General features: G+C 43.2%; 1 protein-coding gene and 2 non-coding genes across 3 annotated transcripts in view; 2 read left to right on the top strand and 1 right to left on the bottom strand.

The window, feature by feature from the left end:
- The first annotated feature begins 13,756 nt into the window (after positions 1–13,756).
- Positions 13,757–13,859, top strand: LOC121100249. Its single transcript, XR_005832004.1, has one exon. It is a non-coding gene; the product is annotated as a U6 spliceosomal RNA (small nuclear RNA).
- A 1,093-nt stretch (positions 13,860–14,952) lies between these two features.
- Positions 14,953–15,054, bottom strand: LOC121100246. The gene has a single exon (XR_005832002.1). It is a non-coding gene; the product is annotated as a U6 spliceosomal RNA (small nuclear RNA).
- Positions 15,055–15,595: 541 nt separating this feature from the next.
- The window catches only part of LIPC (lipase C, hepatic type), a 154,759-nt gene continuing 146,852 nt past the window's right edge, over positions 15,596–23,502 (top strand). The window contains exon 1 of the mRNA XM_008706026.1: positions 15,596–16,076. The gene's annotated coding sequence lies outside the window, so the exon portion shown is untranslated. The remainder of the gene's footprint in view (positions 16,077–23,502) is intronic.

Raw genomic sequence — 23,502 nt, 5'->3', positions numbered from 1 at the left:
GGTTAGTTAGCATCCTTCACCTCCCATAATTACCATTTTGTTGTTGTTTTCATGGTGAGAACATTTAAGATTTGCCCTCCTTGCAACTTTCAAGTATGCAATACAGTCACTGAGTTGTACATTAGCTCCCCAAACTTACTCCTCTTACAACTGGAAGTTTTTACCATTTACCTACTATCTCCCCATCTCCCTGCCCCCCATACCCTGGCAACCAGCGTTTACTTTCTGCTTCCATGAGCTCGGCTATTTTAGATTCCACATGGAAGTGAGATACTGCGGCATTGGTCTTCGTCTGCTTCCACTGATCTTCGCATGAACTCGGGGGCTGTGTGAGCACATTACAGTTTGAGACGTATTATGTTGCATGATTTAACATAACCAATTCAACACAACAATTCCATGAGTTAAAGAATCTTCTCCCCACTTTGCAAATGAGCAAACTGAGACCCAGCCGAGTTCACATACCCAGTTAGTGGTAGAACCACGATACCAACACAAGCAGTCTGACTCCAGAGCCCACGCTCTTCACTACACCAAAAGCTTAGGTTCCTCCAGTGGTTGGTTTCTGGTCAAGTGTGTGTTTACAATTGCGTTGATGCATGCCTAGAATGTTTGGAATGATCTGTGGACATACAGTAGTGACAAGATTTCCTTTTCCAATATGTGTTCCAAGGTAAAACACCAGATACTCATGATTCAATCTACGTCCAGGTTTCTGTGTGATCAAGGGCCCCCAGTATTTCAAGCTCTTGGGCAATTCATAACTATCATGTCTAAATTGTTCTGCTTGTTCTAAATTTGCCCTGCATGTGTACCTTTCAAGAATAGTTCTTTTAGCTGATAAGCCCCCATTTTCAGATGCAAATGTGTTTTGGAATGTAACCGTTCAATCACTTCTCCCTCAAAATCATACTACAGCTGAATTACTCCAAAGGAATCCGTAGTGAAGCACGGAACATTTTCAAGCATAATCCTGTGGTGCTTTTCATCTAAAAAGGTGACTAACAGCTTGCATAAGCTTATAACCAGACTTAAAGCTTAAAATCCCTGTGGAGTTTGCAAAGGGCATGGAGACAGCAAGCCAAACCTGGGAAACACAAAAATGTCTTTGCACGCTGACTTATCTACCAGTCAGTCACGAAACCAGTCTGAATCAAAATTGCTGTTACTCATTTCAGTTCCACAACCTCTATTTTCCTGACAGTGAGTTGAAAAGGCACTCCCTCCTCTGCTCAGAAAAATAAGAAACAGCCCCTACCTAACAAACATTAATTAGGTCATGCAATGGGGTGAAAGCGATTTGAGGTGAGAGGAAGCCCATGTACCGCTACCTGACATCAAGTGGTAATTACAGAGAGATGTTTGAAGACAAGAATGAGATCTAGTCTGGAACTCACCGGCTCTTTGAACTTAGGGAGCTCGTTCTGCTCTCCAGGTTCATTTTCCTTGGCTTCAGTAATTTCCTAAGATTCCTTCTAGCTCCACAGTCTCAAATTTTAAGTCAGACCTTAATTATGTGCTAAGTAAAGTATAATGTATTTCATTTGAAGGATGGCATACTGGCAAAGATGATTAAGGAGATGACAAGGCAGCATGGAAAGTGCTCATTACATAACATGGAATACAAAGTGTTGTTTATACTTTCTAAAGCTATGTAAGATTCTGTGCACATTTGGACAGAAGCTGGAAGGAAAGAGGGAACAAAGAAAACAGAGTGAGATCATGGGTGGGTGAAGTTGCCTTGTAGTTTGATTTCCATTAATTTGCTGTTCAAATATCATACTTGTAGGGAAGCCTATCTTGATGTCCTATGCAAGAACTGTTTGCCTGGTGCTTTGCTGTCATATTTTCTCAGCTTCCCAGGTGATGGTAGCAGGCTGAGCTGTCTGCTATTTATGGACTGCGTCAGGAGGGCTCAATATTGTTTGCAAAGTGGCCACATGCCTGTGGCCAGGAGCTAGGCCCCATCCTCTCAGCCCAAACCTACAGTCCCAGACTCGGGGCTTGCATTTCCCTCCACTACTGCCTGGGAGAGAATGGATTATGGAACATAAAGGTCCAATCAGAGCTCCTCGGGTGGGAAGGGAGTTCCGAGTTTGCTCCGTCCTTCCTCTGAGGTAGTCCACTTGGACTGTCTGCCTGGTTCACAAAGCAGCCTTTCACAGCCCACCCTTAATCCACAACCGAGGGCCCCAGCAGTCATGTTGGACAGTATGCCTCCGCTCCCTCCCATAGCGACACCTGATTGGACCAGCCAGCCCTGACCCAAGATGACCAAGCAGAGCCTCTTCGCCAGAAATTTGAGGTTAGGACTAAGAAAGAATCAGGCTCTTGAGATGGTTAAATCTAAACCACATATGCATGGGTTCTATGGGATTGACATCTCTGATCACCCACATAGACTGTAAAAGCAGAGAAAGCTCATGTCAGGGGTGGGATGCCTTTGTGCTCCCTGTTCCAGCCCCTCCCTAAGGAATGCTGCAGGCTGTCCCTGGGTTCTGTGAACAGCCTGAATTCTTAGGTAAGGTCCCCTTTAAGCTTAGGCTAAGGCGGATCAGTTTCTGTTACTTGTAATAAAAAATGTCCTAATACGGGGCGCCTGGGTGGCTCAGTGGGTTAAGCATCTGACTCTTGGTTTTGGCTCAGGTCATGATCTCAAGAGTCCTGAGAGGGAGCCCCAAGTCAGGCTCTGTGCTCAGCGGGGAGTCTGCTTGAAGATTCTCTCCCTCTGCCCCTCCCCAACTCACACACAGGCTCCCAGGCGCCCATGTGCACTCTCTCTCTCTCTCTTTCTCTCTCAAATAAATAAATCTTAAAAAAAAAAAAAAAGTCCTAATACAGTTTATCTATGGGAGCCTCCCAGCATGCCATACAAGTGCTTGTATGACCTGGCCCCACCTGGAACCCTGCCTGGAGCCCCACCTGGTCACCCACCTGCATCCCCGCCACACACTGGGTCTCACTGGGCTCTGTTGCTACTCTGCCTGAAATGTTCCCCCGCCTGCTGAGCTCCCTCCCCAGCCCAAAGGCATAGGCAAGTAAAGAGCCTGGCTACGGGGGTCTGCTTGCTTCCTCCCTTTGCTTCAGCCTTGCATATGATTAAAGCACTCAGACAGAGTGCCGCCTGGGGTGCTGGGAAGTGCTCTTTCTAATCCTTGCTAGCCAGAACAGACTTTGAGCTTTCCGAGAGCAGGCCCTCCAGGGGAAGCTAAGGGAGACTCATTGCTGCTGCCTGAGATGCCGCGCTGCTCTCATTTGGTTTTGCCGCATTCTTTATTTATAAGGATCCTGGGTGTCCAGGTTAAAGGCTGGCAGTACCCGGCATCCCGGCACTTAATGAGGAGTCAACGGCGTGGTGAAAAAAGTTGGTCTGGGGAGCTTTTCGAGGTACAGGCACAAGTGAAAGAGGAGAGCATCTCCGAACGTGTCTGGGCAGAGGGACACCTGGCCTCCCAAAAGATTTTCCGGAAAGCAGCAGATGTGCACAGTTTAATCCTACCTATTTGAAAGGAACGACCAATCATGACTTAACGTTATGCAGCGCATAACGCAGCACCTCACAGATGTCATCGAACCCACGTGGTATTAGTATCTCTGGTTAACAGATAAGGAAACTGGGTAAGCAACTTGCTGAGCCTACACAGGGACGCAGTGGGCCTCTAGGGACGAAGCTAGTGGCCTGGCTCCAGCGACTGTCCTCTAAGCCTGTGGTCCCCGGGAACCAGCAGCATCAGCCTCACTTACGAGGAACTGGTTAGAAACTCATGTTCTTGGGCCCCCACCCACACGGAGTAAATCACATACTTTGGTGTCAGGGCCTGGCAATCTGGGTGTTAACAAGCCCTCCAGAGGATTCTGGTGCATGTGCTGGACCCTCACTATTCAATGGGGGTCCCGGTCCAGCAGCAGCATCACTTGGGAGCTGATTGGAAATGCAGACTCTTGGGCCCTGCCCCAGGGAGTCAGAATCTGCATTTTAACATCTTCCACTGATTTCTTTGCACATTAGAGTTTAAGAATTAAAAAGCACTGCTCTTCCCTAGGAGAAGCAAACAGCCGGCCCTTAATACAGTGTCAGAGCTGTCAGTGCCAGGGCACATGCTGTTTGGTCTCAGTCAACAAAGCGTGGCTCCATTTTTCTTACCAGTGATTGGTTTAAAAATAGACATGTGAGCATAATTCTAACCAATGAGACAGGAGAAATGAACATAAATGTTTCCTTGGTATTAAAAAGAAACACAAGGGCCACCTCACACTCATGAGGATGGGTACTGTCAAGAAGAAAGGAAGGAAGGAAGGAAGGAAGGAAGGAAGGAAGGAAGGAAGGAAGGAAGGAAGGAAATACTGGCGAGGATGTGGAGAAATTGGAACACATCGCATTGTTGGTGGGAATGCACCATGGCACGATGGAAAACAGTCTGGCAGCTCCTCAGAAAATGAAAAGTAGGATAACCATATGATCCAGTCATTCCACTTCCGAATGTAGAGACAAAAGCATTGAAAGCAAGGTCTCAAAGAGATATTTGCACACCCGTGTTCCTAGTAACATCATTCACAATGGCTAAAAGGTGGAAACAGCCCACGTGTCCAACAACGGGGGAACAGATCAACGAAACGTGGTGTATACGCAGAATGGGGTATTAGTCGGCCTTAAAAAGGAGGGAGATTCTAACACATGCTGAAGTGGGGATGAAACTTTAGGACATTATGGTAAGTGAAAGAAGCCCAGTCACCAAAAAACAAATACCGGGTGATTCCATTTATATGAGGTACCTACAGGAGTCCAATTCATAGAGATAGAAAGTAGAAGGGTTGCTGCCGGAGGCAGGGGTGAAGGCGGAAAGTGGAGTTATTGGTTAACAGACATGGAGTTTCAGTTTTGCAAGATGAAAAGAGTTTGGGAGGCCCGTTGCACAGCAGTGGGACTACATGTCACACTACCACACTGTATGCTTAAAAACAGTTCAGATGATAAATCTTATGTGACGTGATGTGTGTTCTACCAAAATTAAAAATAATTTTTTAAAAAACAAGGCACAAAGAAGAGAGCATCTCCTTTTCTGCCTCTGGATATTGTCTTGTCTTCGTGCAGTGAGTGGAAGAGCAGCCAAAGTTTTGGGACCCTCTGGAGAGAGAAAAAAAAGATGAGAAAAATACAAATCTTTGGTGATGCCTTTAAGTCACTGCATTATCAAGCCCTGGATCAGCCTTGTCTCCAGGATTCTCACAATGTAAAATATTTTTAATTACCTAAGCGACTTTGAGTTTTCGGTTACTTACAGCCAAAAACATCTTTACAGATCCAGGGTTCTAAGTGCCCAACAAGAGGCAAGCAGCCAATATGGCTCAGGAAGATGAAAAGGCCTTGGCTTTGAAGCTTTCCATTTTGCTGCCGCAGCAGTGAAATTTTCTGGCGGTGATTATATAGAGACAGTCTCCATGCCCTACTTGCTCATAATTTTTTTTTTTACTTTCCAGATATTGCTGTGCAATCTTTGCTTTTATAAGTAATCACTAAATTGCGCTAACTGCTTGGATGGCTATTGTATCATGAAATACAATGTAGCCATTAAAATGATGCTGAAGGGGTTTACTTATTAACATGAAAAGCATCTTACCTGTGCATTAAGTGGGGGTAAATGCAGGTTACACAGTGGTGTGATTCCATTTCTTATGTATTAGCGCCAACTGATTATAGGTAAGAAGGCAGGCAGATGACCAATAGATGAATGGATATAAATATACAATATATGTGAAGAGAGAACAAGAAAGCAAACAAAACATTTACACTGATTATATCTTGGAGTTGGGGATCTTAGCTATGTTTTATTTTATTCTTTTTTTTTAAGAAGATGTTATTTATTTATTTATTTGAGAGAGAGAGAGTGAGTGAGATCAAGAGCAGGGGAGAAGGGGAGAAGGAGCAGCAAACTCCCCGCTGAGCAGGGAGCCCGATGCAGGACTCGATCCCAGGACTCTGAGATCAGGACCTGAGCGGAAGGCAGACACTTAACCAACTGAGCCACCCAAGCGCGCCTATTTTATTCTTTTTTCTTCTATATTTTTCTAAACTTTCTTCGATGAACCTACGTAATTTCTGATAATGAAAATACAGGTCTTTTTAAAACCTCATGTAATAATTTAATTCACTTTACTCAGGCATACATGACTTTTCTTATAGACCTGAGTATTTCATTCCCTACGTGTCGAACTTTTTGTTTTAACCACTTAGAGAAGACATCTCCATAATGTATGACATAGGTCTCTGCCCCTTAAATGGTGTCTACCGATCACAATTAATGATGCTGATGACATAGGTTTGTTACGTTATATCCATCATTACGCTGTAATGTTTTCAGGTGATATTCAAGGCTGTGGCACACTCTGCCCCTCCCTGAACGCCCCCAGTTTGCTGTGCTTTTAGTTCTTGGATCTCCTTTGAATAGTTTCAGTATCGTCAGACATTCCTCATTATTTGTCCTAGGGTCTGTCCATTACACGCCCTCTCCTCACCTCTACTCTGCAGTCTCCGATATACTGAATCTTTAGAAATCCAAGGAACTCCACGGTTATCACTGAGTGTAAAGCAGGAGTAAATAGTTTCCAAGTGAAACTTTAAAACTTTCTTATGAGAGAGGCCCAAGCGCTTTGGTGGGAGGAAGCCTATGCTATTTGGCTGTACATGGCCTTTGCTGGCTTGCCTCTTGGCACCTGCATGGTTTCTAAGTTGGCGAAGATGCTGGAGATCAGAGTTCTGCATAAATGAAGTGGGAGTGTTTCTAATAACTAAGAGCTACTCGGTTAAGAAATAACTCTGGGGGCACCTGGGTGGCACAGCGGTTAAGCATCTGCCTTCGGCTCAGGGCGTGATCCTAGCGTTATGGGATCGAGCCCCACATCAGGCTCTTCCGCTATGAGCCTGCTTCTTCCTCTCCCACTCCCCCTGCTTGTGTTCCCTCTCTCGCTGGCTGTCTCTATCTCTGTCAAATAAATAAATAAATAAAATTTAAAAAAAAATAACTCTGAATTTCTGGACGTGTCTCTCCTAAAGAAGGCTGCAGATGGCAGGAACAGAGCCAACTGGGGTCCCTTCGACCCCCATCAAAGTGAGGTTATTTAGGTTCACCACCTGGTTATCAGATTCGCCAGATGGCAAGCCTGAGTAACTGCTCGGAAAGAGAGTCACCAGCCAATCCACTACCCAGGCACAGCCGATTCCGTTAATTTAACATGTAATGCACATACTAGTACATAATATGGGTAATGAGGCATCACAGAGCCATGATAAAAGCAGCCATCTGGGCTCATGTGGGACAGCCCTGTGCACACTGGCCCTGGGAAAAACCCGACTGAGTTTCTTGCAGCAGGGCCCAGGAGGAGGTGGGGTGGAGGAGGCAGGAGGTGGGGTGCGTGCCCACGGGTCTGCTGTCCACAGGATTCACATATTTTGCTTCCATCCTTAAGACATCGCTGACTCCTGCCCAGTTCTGAGAATTGCCCAGTTCTCAGCTTTTCTGTGTTGTTATTTTCCACTTTGATGAAAAAGTATGGTATTTTTACACCGATGCAGGGAAAACAGAACTGTGACTACAGGTGGATTTGAATGCTTGGACAGTTCCAGTCCAACTCTGACAGCTAGCGAAAATGGCTTTCCTTTAGGAAAAGGTGTGTGTGTGTCTGGGGGAGGTGGGGAGAGGAGTTGGGGGGAGGGTTCGCGCCCGCTGGCTCTCCTCGGGAACAGGCTTGTGGTGGAAAATCTCCAGCTGGTCCCACTGGGAACCACAGAGAGGAAGGCCCAGGAAGAAAAGCCGGTGAAGCAGGCCATGCCCCAGCTGGGCCCTGGAAGCCGCATGGGGCGGCAACATTCCTTGTCAGGCTTCTTGTCCCTCGGGGCTCCCCTCGTGCCCCCGCATCATCCATCTGTCCCCCACCCTGGGTGTCCATACACTTACCCAGCTGCTGTCCATACACTTACTGGCTGCTGGGCACCAGCGGACACTGGCTAATGGGCTCCCGGAATCTCCCTATGTTGTTTCTTACAACAACACATGAATCTCCAATGACCTCCAAAGGAAAAGTGTAATTAAAAATTAAATTAGAAAACCTCGACTGTGTCTGACAGGCAGCAGCTCAGCAGAAACAAGTGAAGAGATCCAGGATTGCTGTGAGAGGGAGACAGAGCCGGGGATGAGCATGGGACAGACCGTCAGGTGGAAAAGGGCATGCACGTGTGCTGAGGGTCTCCAAGGGCAGACGTGGGACCGGGAAGGGACGTCAGGGTGGAGGCCGAGATCTCCCGGGGGAGGACAAGGAGGGGGAGAAAGCAGAGGTGCCGGGCAGGTTGCGGCATCCCGGGGCAAGGAGCCCCTTTCCTGCCAGGGCTCCGGCAAAGCCTGGGTGGCCATCCGGTGGGCACCTTCTAAGTTTCTTCCCAGCTCTAGGAATGTATGAGATGCTGACCTATTTTTAAAACCAGTTTTCCTCACTGGCTCATTTTTTGTTCCGACTGCCCTGTGACTGTAAATAAGGCCGTCTGTGTCTTTCATCTGGCTCTTCAGAAGCCAAGGACTTTCCACCACTGAACTTCTGAGCCATCGGGTAGGGTGGAGAATACTCTTGTGAGCCACTCTCAGGAGCTGTCACCATCCCTGCTGCCATCTAAAGGATGTCCTCCTCCGGGCCGTGCCCATAGGTCCCATCACTGCCGTAGGGGAGTGACAACGACAGCCTAGGAAAACCCTCACCCAGGCTTCCTACCAAACATACAGGAATAAACCTAAATGCCAAGGGGAATTCAACGTCCGTCACATTTTTAGAGTGTTGTCTATTCCACGGTCATGTTTATCTCAGGTCCTTGAAAATGCGCGATCACCCCGTGAGGCCAGAAGTGCTGGCCTCTCACAGAAAGAGTCAAAGTAAGAGACGGGGCAGGTGTCACACCCCCAGCTTCTGACTCCAGTGCGCGTTCCTCATGTTCAACCCCCCTGCTCCCAGCCTCGGGTTTTGTCTTCTCAGTATCAGGATGTTCTCTGCCTCTTCTGATCTCAGCTTTGCTGTCTCACCGTGGACCCCCACGCGCCCTCATCCTATTTCATCAGCCTTACACCGTCCGTGTCTCGGTCTGTGTCTCGGCACTTCAAGGTGATGCTCGGCTGCTCTGTGACTCGCTAAGTTCCCGGACTACAGTCTCACTCGCCTGACGCTCTTTAGCCCCACGCACCTGCTCTTCTCCTCTGTCTTACTCCAGTAGAATTCCTTTGGGGGAGCAACCTGAAACAAGTCTTTCTTAGATGCCAACCAGTCGGCTCTCGGTGGCGTTTCTGCACGTTTCACAGCCAGCGTGGTATGGAACACGGCAAGACCAAAACCCAGGATCGCTTAGCCTCAGAAAATCAGCGGCAGGCAACAGTCCCGGGAGGCCAGCTGGATGAGGCCAGCTGGGAGGTCGATGACACCCAGGAGTGGATACAGGAAGTCAGAACCATGGATGATGAGTCAGAAACACGGCCAATGTTACAGGGGGCAAGGCTGAGGAAGCAAATAGCGTCCCAGTTTGTCTGAAATAGGGAAGCTTTTAAAGGGCCAGGCGTGGCTGTCTTCTTTTGCTCCACAATGTCTTAGGCACCACCTGTCACCTGCCGGATGACTGATTCGGCAGCCTGGGAGTTCACAGGGGGCCCGCCTGCCTTGGACACAGCCCTATTGATTGGAGCCAAAGCACCCCACACAACAGTGATAGGTCCAAGCCCACAGATATCTTCACACGCTAAATCAGAGAGAAAGTCAGGATGGGAGAAGATTAATCGACAGGGTCCCTGATCAAAACAGACACCTCGTCATTAGCATATTTAGTAGAAGATACGTGGAAAACAAAAGTTGAATTTTCTAACTCGGCTGCAGAGCCTAATACATCACTGCCAAGAAGAAAGCACTTAATAAAATCCTTCTTTAAGTTAGATCTGCAGCAGGTGCTCTACGGAGCAACTAGTCAGACAGCAAGCAGCCCAAGCCCGAGCTCCCGGTACAATGCGAATCACCCTGCTGTGAACAAACAGGCACAGCACATGGACCCAACAAATACTTACTGAGCATAGCCACTGCCTGCCAGGCACCAGGCTAGGCTCTGACGTTATACCAGAGCGGCCCTCTGAAGTTTCCAAACAAGCAAAAGTATACAGTCAAGTGTGATCCCCATAAAACCAAGTGGCAAAGGTGTTGTTATCCCCACTTTGCAGATGAGTAAACTGAGGCTCACCAAGTTTAGATGAATGGTCCAAGGTCGTATGGCTAGTACTTAATACATAGCTTAGATCCATGGCTACGTAAACTTTAATGCATGGGAAAAGAATCTCAGGGAATACTTGTCCTTTAAGCCCCTAGATGCCTATGGACCCTTTCCTACCTGTGCCAAAGTCTGGTCCTCAACCTCTACGCTCACTCTCCCTCAGACATCTCCACCTGTAATGCTTTTTCTACAGGAAGGGTAACGTATCGGTAAGGGTATATTCAGCTTCAAGCAACAGAAAAACCAACTAAGAGTGCCTTAAGCAGTAAAAACCATTTTACGTAACAGGAGATGTGAAAGCAGCAATTCCAGACTCGGCCCCTTAGCTCACAATTGTCATAGAAAAAAAATAAATAATGCATTGAAAGAACCAAGATCTTTCCTTCTTTCTACTCTACCACGTTTAGGCCCGTCACCTCGCGTCTGTAAAACAGCTGCTTCGACTCTATAGTTTCATGTTTTCCTAGGATTTTATCCAAAGGCAGATCCAGGTCACATGACCACCCAGGGACAAGAACCTGGGATTTGTATCTTTCAGGGGGAGGGAGAGGTGCACAAGGGGAAGTTGGGAATGGCTATTGGATAGCTGGTAACTTTCTGATTCCTGATTAGGGTCAACGCTGAAAATTAATTCTTCCTGAGCAGACATATGGATTTCCTGACACTACTTATAGGTTGCTTTATTAGTTTTCTATTGCTGTGCTATAGCTTAATGCAGCTTAAGCCTTGGCAGCTTAAGATAATACCCATTTATTTTCTCATGGTTCTATAGGTCAGAAGTCCGTGCAGTTGAGTAGGTTCTCTACAAGGCTAAAATCAAGGTGTTAGCTGGTCGGAACTCTCATCTGGAGCTTTAGGGAAGAATTCGCTTCCAACCTCATCGAGATCGTTGGTAGAATTCAGTTCCTTGCAGCTGTAGGACTGAGGTCTCCATGGCCTTGCTGCCTACCCACCAAAGACGATTCTCCATCCTTGAGCAAGGCCCCCCTCCATCTTTAATGCCAGCAATGGGGCACTGACTCCTTCTCATACTTGGATCTCTCTGACTTTCCTTTCTGCCACCAGCTGAAGAAAACTCTCTGCTTTGAAAAGGCTTAAGTATTAGAGTAAGCCCATCCAGATAATCTGCCTTTTGCCATAATCACAGGAGTTAACACCAGAGCGTGAAGATCAGGGGAGCCATCTTAACATTCCATCTACCTCAGTTGCTGTTTAAAAAAAAACAAAACAGAATTTATTCTTGAAGGTCAAGAAAGGGTCACCCTTCCCCAATTCACAATAAGGACAGGAGGACTCCTAGTCAAAACAGGGACTCTACAAGCAAAAAATTAAAGGAGAGAATGGTTGCTGGGTGGACAACCAAGAGTGTCTGACTCGATCAGCTTTTTTTCTGTGAAACTAAGATACTAAGCCTAACTTAGGCAGTGGAATCCCGCCTCGCTGGCGGACATTTTTTAAAAAATGAGAACACGGTGTGTGAGAACCGCTGATGGGGACATGATTCCTGCTTCACTTGACTTCCCCCACTCCCTCATCCCCTCCTCACCGTGCAGCTCCTCACCTGCACTGTGCCCCCACACGGACTCGTGAAGAACCAACAGGGAGTCCGATAAGGTTTCCTTACCACGTGTTTAGTGTGGCTAGATTTCTCATGTTGATATGTCACCGGTTTGCAACTGTCTATTGGGCAAAAGGGAAGGACGGGGGTTTACAGGAAGAGGAGGCCCCTCTCTCAGAGCTTCCACAGAGCACCCTCACACTGCCTGAGGTGTTTGTAACGAGCCCTGCGGGCTTTTCCAGGTCCTTCTAAAGAGAAATCACAGGCCCTCTCCTGGACAGCGATGCCTCATTACCAGCTCTTTCAATGCACTGTTTTCCGTTTCCCTGCCTTCAACTTGACTCAGACTGCCTGTGGTTTTTATTTCACTTAGTTTTCCTTGCTTTCTGACATCTAGGTGGACTTCACCTTTCTCCCCCCCTCCACCAAAGAGTCTAAAATCCCAAGTCAGACGTCACCAAAGAGCTGACGTGTTTACACAAACACGTAAGGCTCCTTCAGAACTACAGATTACCCACCAGCAACAGCTCGGTGGCTTTGAGAATTCTCTACTTTCCTAGATGCTGTGTTTACCTTTCATTTTAAGTGCTTTCAAGCCCATTCTCTTGAAGCACCTTGCCTTACCAGGAGCCCTGCTCGTTTGTCTTGTTGCCTCCTTCACGCAGAGGCCTCCATCAATCCGTTTCTGAGACAAGGCAGGTCCTGTGCAGAATCAAAAGCCACCACATCACAGCTGACGGCGAGAGAATGCAGCGAGCATTATTGCTTGTACGCAGGCCTTGTCTCTTTGAGAAGTCCGTTTGAAATGAATGAGGCAGACGAGAGTGGTGGCTTCAAAAGCAACCATCCTCCTCTGGGCTTTTCTTGTTGAGAAGTCCTGAGCAGCACTGTTACTAGAAAGTGAAGAGAATAAAAGGCAAATCAGAGGTAGGCTGCAGGTTTCCTGGACGAGAGACTCACACCTGGCCCCGCCAGGCTGTGCCGCTGGACATTTGCTTTTCCTTTGCAGATTTGGGTTTGCAAGGTTAACGTGAAAGAGGCTCTTTATTTTCTCCTGGGGTTTATGAATAAAAAATACATAAATTTCCTTCACCAAGAGCCTAGCTCAGAACTATGACAGGCTCCTCTCTTTCCTGGTGCCTCTTAAGGGCGTCATTGTTGGTAGTAGAGCTGCGGGCACCACTGTTGCCATGGTTATGACGTCTGGACCAGGGGATTGGCTGATCCTTGGCCCGGCTCTTCCACCCAGCTGTCATCTCCTCCGCAACGAGAGGCCTCCTTATTCCCTGATCCATTTTGTGTTTGGCTGGAATGTTAGAGAGCACAGTTCTCCACGGCACTTCAAGACCCTTCCGTAGAGCCTTAATGACCCTAATGTTGATCTGGACCTAGAGTCTTGGGCGAGTGGAAAAGTTAAAACAATATTCAGGGCTCGTATAGATGATTATCCTAATACTTGGCTTGAGGACCACATCCTTCCTCCCTCGATTGCAGAGGGTTTGCAGACTGCTCGAAAGTTCAGAGCAATGATCTGGCCCATGACCAGGAAGCGAGAAGAAGGGTACGACGTGTATTGGTCATGAAACCTCATTCACGAGTTCACCTTATTTTTCCCATGCTTATCTTCCATGCCGGAATTTTCTTTTTAATAAGTCTTGCATTGTTTGCATCTTTAAGAAGTGCCTTCAATTCTTTCGAAGCAAGGCTGAATATAAAGAAAGTGTAAGTATATTCCTCAGAAATCCAATGGATTCTTGTTCGTAGAATGGAAGAAAAAAAAAGTGCAAAGGTTTTTCTGGCCAGGAAGGGAAGACTGCGTAGTGCAAAGCACCCACAACATCTTCTGTGTAAAAACCAAATGGGATCATTTAAATGCATATTTTCTGTTGAAGAAAAAAATATACACATGGTGCTCGCTTTGGCAGCGTACATGCTAAAAGTGGAATGGGACAGAGAACATTCGCATGGGTCCTGCTCAAGGATGACATGCAAATTCATAAAGCATTCCTTATTTTTATTTTTTATTTTTTTTTAAGATTTTATTTATTTATTCGACAGAGATAGAGACAGCCAGCGAGAGAGGGAACACAAGCAGGGGGAGTGGGAGAGGAAGAAGCAGGCTCACAGCAGAGGAGCCCGATGTGGGACTCGATCCCAGGACTCTGGGATCACGCCCTGAGCCAAAGGCAGACGCTTAACCGCTGTGCCACCCAGGCGCCCCGCATTCCTTATTTTTAGATATTGGTCAAAGGGTAACAAACTCCCAGCTGTAAGATAAATAAGATCTGGGGATCTAATGCACAGGATGATGACTATAGTTAATAATATCGTATTATATACCTGGAAGTTGTTAACAGAGTAGATCTTAAATGTTATCACCACACACACACACACACACACACACACACACACGTATGCACACACACACACCATAATTATGTGAAGGAATGGAGTTATTAACTAACGGTATTGTGGTCATCATTTTGCAATACATACGTGTATCTAATCATCACATTGTAACCCTTAAGCTGACATATGTTATACGCCAGTACTATCTCCGTAATGCAGAGGAGAAAAAAATTGCAACTACAGGGAAAAAACCACACACACACACACACACACACACACACACACACACACACACGATCGGATTCAAGAAAATGGGAATTTCCAGTACAAAGGAGGCATAAGGACATGACACTCCTCATCTCAGGAAGCCCCTCAAACAATTAGGGACCCGTTGCATCAAGTCACTCACACGAGATTTTGGTGGGTCCCTTTGAAAGCCTGGGGTGGGCCGTGTGGACATGCCGCACCAGCAGGAGGGTGCTTAGGGGGCTCTGGGAATCCCAGTTCCTTGCACACAGTACAAACTTTACAAATATCTCTGAATAGATGGAAAAGATGAGTAAAACAAAACAAAAAACCCACCACAGCAAAAGCAGACAAACAACAAAAACCATTACGCCTGCATGCTAAGCTCACAGACCACCTTCAAATGAACTCGGGCAGAAACGATGTAGCAGCACCCAGAAAAGCAGGTGCAATATAGGGCCCCAGTCCTTTGAATCCCCTCAATGGCACTTTAAGATAGATGTGGCTTTTTTTTTTAAATATGGACCGCTTCGTGAATTTGCGTGTCATCCTTGCACCGGGCCGTGCTCATCTTCTCTGTATCGTTCCAATTTTAGCATATTTGCTGCTGAAGCGAGCATGAGGTAGATGTTTTTTCTCTACTGTTTTTCAGATGAGGTTAAGGAAGGTTAACTAATTTGCGCAAGACCCCATCACCAGTACGTAGGATTTAAGTCCAGAGCCGTCTGATTCTAAAAACAGACTATTCCCTCCATCTACCCCATTACTGCCCCAGCTCTTCTCCTGTCAAGAACACGCATCCGAGGCCCCATAGCAGACGCACTGACTCAAGTCTCTGGGGAGGGACTTGGAAGCATATGTTTAACAAGAGACAAGATGATTACGATTATCACAGAAGTTTAAGAGCACAGCTCTGTTGCCTCAGGTGGGAAACTCTCTCTCCCTTTCGCTGATCAAACAGGAGCCATCAGAGAGTTGAAGCTCACACCACAAAATCAATCGTGTCGTTCTGGAGTTGATCAGATTATACCATTATAAGATATTTACTGCTCACTTTGGTGCTATAGCCTTGTCTAAGGTAATCTGGATCCTGAAACGCAAAAACAATTTTGGAACGTCAAAAACAGATGCTAGTGGAGTCCTCAGATTTTTTCACTTTCCTCTCCGTCCCTCTGTGGTCCTTCAGAGCACAAGTTAAAAATTCAGCTTCAGCTCCTAGCAGCTTGAACTGGTGCCAACGTGCCAGCTGTGCGGGGGCTGGAGGGCGGCTGGAAGGAGAGTCCCAGGCTGAGAATCAATCCTCCTGTCTGGTTGCCCACCAGACGGCTGTCATTGGACGAGCAAATTCCATGATCCAGGAAGTAGAAAATCCATCACTGCTTGGTTTGCTTTTCTTAGTGTTTTTCCACGCCCGATGGCAACAGGAGAGGCCAACAAAGTCTGCAGCTTCCATCCCCATCAATGGAAGCAAACGACGTATTTGTACCACCTAAGCCCTTAATGAATTAAATGGAAAGCAAAACGGTGATTCCTGACAGGACCGAACTTAAGTCAGGCTGTGAAACTCCACGGCGCTGCCAGAAGTAGAGACGGACAAGTTGAACTGAAACCTGACCACTGCTTCTCAGCAATTTTACTGTAAGTTATTCCCGGTATCTCAGAGGGAAATTTGAGTTGGGGTTAGAGAAAAGTATGGAGCTCATTTCCCCCATGTTGAGCACAGATTATTGTTTTAAGAATTTCTTTTATTTGCTATTGCCAAGAAACTTGCTGTGAATGAAATTTCCAGGCCTGGTGTCTATAAGAGCAAAAAATGACAGTTATATTTTACACTTAATAGTTCAATATGCTTTACTATGCTTCTATTCCGGAATGTTCTTGATCTTCTTTAATCTTTGTAACAACTCAATAAAGTTTATACCCTCAATTAACATTATTTTACAGATAAGGAAACTGGTAGCTTCCTCGTAGAGTCCTTAAGTAATCTGCAGCAAGTCCACAGCTCATAGCCGAGAGCCCATTCCAACGGAGGCCACATATATAGGCCACTCGGGTCTCCAAAGACAAATTCCCATATTGGATTAAAACGTAAGACCCAACAATATGTTTGTTGCTTAAAGATAGGTATCTTTAATAAAATAATGCAGAAATGCTAAAAATTAAAAAAAAAAAGTTTTATTGAGGAAATTCATACAACAAAAAGGAAACAGCTGGTAAAGGTGGAATCATATAAAAGATTTTGAAATTAAAAAAGTGGAGGGAGGGTGCAAAGAGGCTCCCGATTATAATGAAAAATATAAAAACAACAGTGAAGACATGGATTACCCCAATTAGAAATGCAAAAACAAATGGAATAATTTTTTTAAAAAAAACTGCTGTAATGGGAGGTGTGAATTCATGATCAGCCTAAGACAAAAATGAGACAACCTTAAAAATTATGCTTCAACAGACAAAAATTTAGTAGTCATTGAAGATGTGACAAAAGGAGATAAGAGTTTGAAAAATAAAATAGAGGCTATGAATGCTATACACTTAGTATGCAAGAACCAGTGAGCATACATTGAACTCAGTAAACATAGACAATACGTTTTTCTCAAGGTACAGGGCATTGGTGTATATATGCTGACTCTTAAATAAGGTTCCAAAACTGAGTCCAGAGGAAGGTTATGTAGATATATTTTCTCACCACAGTGCAATAAAGCTAAATGCTAATGATATAAGTAAAAATACAATGAAAGGAGACTTGGGCAAAATAACGATCGAACCTACAGCCTTGGAAGTAGACGGTACGGGGTGTAGACTATAACTCCATTCCTTACTGCTGTGTGACCTAGGCAATTTACTGAAACTCTCTGAACCTTGGATTCTTCATCTAAAAATATGACTCTACTTTGCAAAGATGTTATGAATTTTATCTATAAAGTACATACAGTAGGGGCGCCTGGGTGGCTCCGTCAGTTAAGCAGCCACCTTTTGGTCTCGCCGAGGTCTCGATCTCAGGGACATGAGTTCAAGCCCTGTGTTGGGCTCCAAGCTAGGCATGAAGCCTACTTAAAAAAACAAAAACAAAAAAAATTAAAGAACAAAAGAAAACAAAAAAATATAATACTAAGCCTTAAAGGAAGGCTGAAACCCATACGTCATACAATTATGATCCCATATTTTCAATATATTCATATTTTATTTAACTAGGAAAAGCCCAGAATTTTTGTTGATTGAAAGCAAAAGTCTAGGGGTGCCTGGGTGGCTCAGTCAGTTGAGCGTCTGCCTTCAGCTCAGGTCATGATCTCAGGGTGCTGGGACAGAGCCCTGCATTGGGCTCCCTGCTCAGCGGGGAGCCTGCTTCTCCCTCTCCCTCTGCCTCCTTCTCCCTCTACTTATACTCTCTCTCTCTGTCAAATAAATTTTAAAAATCTTAAAAAAAAAAAAAAAAGAAAGCCAAAGTCCAGAAAATATATCTCTAAATACTAACAGTGTTCATCAGTATGCCCTGGATTTCTGATGATTTTTGTTATTTTGCTTTTTTTTAAACTATAAAATATAGTTAATACACAATGAAACAATAATAAATATGAAAATAAGCATACAATTCTTTAGAACATAGTACAAGTAGAAAATAAATATTAATATATTGAGTGTCCTATAGGTGGGGATTGTTGTGAACATATAGTCATTTCAGTGGTTGCCACAGTCATCATCATTATTGTAAATTCTAAAATGCTCTCTTTCTCTCTCTCTGTATACACACACGCACACACACACATATACAGTGTATTTACAATAGATGATAAAATAAACACCAACTTAAATTATTTTTAAATTTAAATATAAATTAATTTTAAATTTAGATTATATAAATTTATTTAACTAGATATAAATATAGATATAAATATATATTCTATAATAGATATATATTCTATAATATATACTATAGTATTATAAACAGTGCTAAAGTACTTTAGTACTATACTATATAACATAGAGTGTACTATATAGTATAGAGTATATGTATACTATATGTATATGTGTATACTCTATACTATATATATGTATGTAGTATACGTATATACAGCATATATATAGTATATATGTATGTATACTATACTACATATATATGTAGTATGTATATATATATATACACTGTGTGTATACTATACTATGTATGTAATGTGTGTATATATATATATAGTGTATGTATACTATTCTCCCTATATATGTAGCATACTATATATGTATGCTATAAAATAGTATATATATAATATATATGTATACTATATGTATACTATATATGTATACTATATGTATACTATATATGTATACTATATGTAAAGTATACATAGATAGCATATATATAGTTTATGTGTATATTATACATATATAGTATGTATATGTATACAATATACTAATATATATACTATATATAGTATACAGCATATATACTGTATACTATATATGTACTATATGTATAGTATACAGCACATATATAGTATATGTATACTATACATATATAGTATACAGCACATATATATAGTATATATGTAGTATACAGTATGTATATATAGTGTATGTATATATACTGTATGTGTATGTGTATATACTATGTATAGTATATACAGTATGTGTATATACTATATATATAGTATACAGCATATACATACTATGTATAATACTATAGGTTATGTTACTATACTATATAACCTATAGTATTATACATAGCATTACATATATAAAAACCACAATACTGGGATAACTATATTATATGCATGTATATATAGTGTATGTATTATGTGCGTGTACATATAGTGTATCTATATATAGATATATATAGTATATATAGTATACAGCCTATATATACTATGTATAATACTATAGGTTATATAGTATTACACATTACTATACTATATAACACTATATGCTATACATAGCATTACATATATAAAAAACACAATATTGGGATAATTAACAATTTGAATGTGGGCTATGGAATTAGATAATCATATTGTATCAATATGAAATTTCCCAATTTTCTTAACTGTTAAATTCCCTAATTTTTAAAAAAGAAAATGTCTGTCACAGGAAATATACATCAAAGCATTTAGGTTTGTTGGGGCACCTGGGTGGCACAGCGGTTAAGCGTCTGCCTTCGGCTCAGGGCGTGATCCTGGGTGTTGTGGGATCGAGCCCCACATCAGGCTCCTCCGCTATGAGCCTGCTTCTTCCTCTCCCACTCCCCCTGCTTGTGTTCCCTCTCTCTCTGGCTATCTCTCTCTGTCAAATAAATAAATAAAATCTTAAAAAAAAAACAAAACATTTAGGTTTGTATGTACATCTGCATCTTATTGTCAAACGATTTGGGGGAGAAATTCACACACAGAGAGAAAATGAATGATAGAGCAATCAGGGAAAATATAAACAAACAAGATATAAACAAATGGTGAATCTGGGTACAAGATGTGCAGGATTCATACTAGTCTTTTAACATTTCTGTAAGTTTAAAATAATAGAAAAATAAAAATTTACAGCAACAAAAAATGAATACATGAGTAACGATTTCTGACAACAGCAACAAAAGCTCTCCTTAACAACAGGATGAAGTGGGAAATTAAGAGCATGATAATAACTTTTGAAATATTATAAAATTGAAAATACCACCTGTCAAACGTGAGGGGAGTAGGCACAATCAGGGCCCAGAAGTAAAGACAGAGATGTGTTTTAGAAATACGAAATAAGTGAACTCAGCATCTGATTTACAATCTTATAAAAAGAAGAGAGTCAACATGGGGAAAATAGGAAGAAAGTAGTAAAGATGAATAACAAAAAGAAGCAAGCTGAAAAACAAAATATCCGTGGAAATAATAAGTAAACTTAACCGTTCATTGTCTGAAAAGATTATAAGATATATTAAAGCCCGTGGGAATGTAATAAATAAAGGAAAGGGTGTGAGTCAACAGAATTAAAAACACACAATTGATGTAAAGGATTTTATTTTTATTTTTTTTTTTTAAAGATTTTATTCATTTATTTGACAGAGACAGAGACAGCCAGCGAGAGAGGGAACACAAGCAGGGGGAGTGGGAGAGGAAGAAGCAGGCTCATAGCGGAGGAGCCTGATGTGGGGCTCGATCCCAGAACGCTGAGATCACACCCTGAGCCGAAGGCAGACGCTCAACCGCTGTGCCACCCAGGTGCCCCGATGTGAAGGATTTTAAACTATAAATGATGGCAATGCACCATTTAGGATAATTTGAAATGTTCCACCAAATGGACAATACAAAATATAAAATCAGCAAAACAAGATGGAGAAGACATGAAAATGATGATGAAGGAGTTAGAACTTGAGAAACATATTAAAGAAATCACTCCCTGGGGCGCCTGGGTGGCTCAGTCGTTAAGCGTCTGCCTTCAGCTCAGGGTGTGATCCCGGCGTTCTGGGATCGAGCCCCACATCAGGCTCCTCTGCTGGGAGCCTGCTTCTTCCTCTCCCACTCCCCGTGCTTGTGTTCCCTCTCCCATTGCCTGTCTCTCTTTCTCTGTCAAATAAATAAAATCTTAAAAAAAAGAAAAAGAAAAATAAATCACTCCCCTAACCAAAGAAATATGACCTAAGCAAATTGCGTGAACAATATTTCTGTATATTCAAGAAACAGATTTTGCCCTATGATGTAATCACTTCTAAATCACGGAGGAACAAGACCTGATATCCAATTCATCCTCGGAGATAAGTATCAGACACATCCGCAAGTCTGTGAAAAATACCACACATGCACGTACACACACAAACACACTCTTATGGCAAATGTACACAAGTGCTTTTAAAACCTATAAAATTGGTTTTAAAAGAGTACTATCGAGTTCAGACATATAGTAGATTTTCCAAAAATAATTGTTGGCGGAGTGAATCAATAAATATACAGGCATGTGAATGAAGAGTTGATGCAGTCAGTTAGCAGAGGGCACTGAGGGCATGGTGGGCAGGAAGGAACGGCTTATGTAAGCCATGAGTTTGCTAACTTCTTAATCACCTCGTCCACATCAGGCCCAATGAGCAAGGGCAGAAAAATCACTTTTCACTGAGCTTTGAGAATGCAGCTGTGGTAAGAAAGTGTGATAATCAGTAAAGGTAAATTCTAGGAATGCCAAGAGATCACCACACATCAAGGACACCTTCAATAAAAGAATTAGGGTCTTTCTTTCTTTCCTTCTTCTTTTTTTTTTTTTTTTTGGTGAGACTTAAAATAGGAAGAAATAAAGACACTAAGGATTGAAGAGTTCGCGGAATACACCACCCCTCAACATGTCACTTTGGCGCTACGATCATTCTGAGCTAAAGGCACTTGAAAAACAGCAGATTCCAGAAGGACATTCTAATCTTCCCTTTCTTCCTAAAACGGGAGATAAGAATTCCCGTGTGAAAGACGCCCTTCCAGTACCAGCGGGAAAGCGCTGTTCTTCAATAGAGAATACAAGCTAAAAGAAATCTGTGCCAGCAGACCTTGTTAAAATACTTGTTATCTTCCTTTAGCTCCCCTACGTAATTCAGTTACCCCCACACTGCCGCTCTTTGTTCAGCCCCGTATAAAAGCCTGTAGGTTTTGCCATTTCTTGAGGTCTTCGTTTCCTTATGACGGCTCCTGTGTCCTGTAACACTCACACATTTATACGTGGTTCTTCTGTCTACCTTCTGTGGGTTTAATCCTCAGGCCCACCCAAAACACCCTCAGAGGGTAAAGGTAAATTTGCCTTTGCTACAGAATGTTCCTGAAGGAAAAGACTGCCGGATCGGACTACATGAAGTTGAAAACCGCTCAACAAAAAACACCACAGGCAACGTGAAAGAAAAGTCGCAGGGCAGATGGCGAGGAGATATTGGCAACGCATGTAACCACAAAGAAGCCACATCAGTAGGAAAACACAAATGAACGACTCGAAAGAGGGGCAAAAGATCTGAACAAGCAATTGATAGTACAAGACATCTGAAAGACCGATGACCCGCCTGAAAGGATGCTCTCGCGTACTTCACCCGTAATCAGAAAGATGAAAATTGAAACACTGTTTTACATCCAGCAAACAGGTGAAAATGAAATAGTCTGACACTATCAGGTGCAGCTGATGAGGTGGAAGAATTGGAGAAACGTTCACATTTGGATGATGTGTTCACTGGCATAAACATTTTGGAGAATAAATGGTCAACACCCAGCAACACCGAAGAGACCCGTACCTTACAACCCAGAGGTTCACTTCTTGGGGTGAACTCTAGGAGCTCACACTCCTAGAGTCCATTGCAACATTGTCAGTAACAGCAAAAAACACACAAACAAAAAAGCGAGTCACAAATACCCAGCAACAGGGGCGCCTGGGTGGCACAGTTGTTAAGCATCTGCCTTCGGCTCAGGGCGTGATCCCAGCATTCTGGGATCGAGCCCCACATCAGGCTCCTCTGCTGGGAGCCTGCTTCTTCCTCTCCCACTCCCCCTGCTTATGTTCCCTCTCTCGCTAGCTGCCTCTCTCTCTCTCTAAGTGGAAGTATATGTGAAAGAGCAAAAAAATACATATATGTGTGTATATATGTATATATACATATTTATAACTTTTGCCTCAGAAATTCTACTTTAAGAAATTTAAGAGCAAAGGAAGTGATCAGAAATGTGGGCCAAGATTTATGCTTAGGTATCTTTATAGCAACATTGTTCATCACAGTGATGTCTTAGATACCCTAAGCTGATAAAAAAAAAAAAATAAAGAACTAAGTAATTATGGTACATCTACAGAATGCAATACTCTATAACTGTTTAAAATAATATTTTAAAAGAATATTTAATGCCACTGAAATATTTCATTAACATGCTGTTAAGAAAGGTTTGCAGTTGTATTTTTAAAAACAAATGAATAGGCAGGAAGAATAATTTGGAGGTATCCACATGAAAATGACAATGGTGGTTGTCTCTGGATGGTGGCATTATGGGTTTTCTTCACTATGTGTTTCTTTTTGCTCTTCATTTTCTTACTTTTCAATAATAAATATTTATTTATTTTATAATAGAAAAGTTATTTAAAATAAAATACT

Source organism: Ursus maritimus, unplaced genomic scaffold (genome assembly GCF_017311325.1).
Source record: "Ursus maritimus isolate PB19 unplaced genomic scaffold, ASM1731132v1 scaffold_35, whole genome shotgun sequence".
Lineage (NCBI taxonomy): Eukaryota > Metazoa > Chordata > Mammalia > Carnivora > Ursidae > Ursus > Ursus maritimus.
Note: the sequence above shows the minus strand (reverse complement) of the source record. Positions and strands in the feature narration are given on the sequence as shown.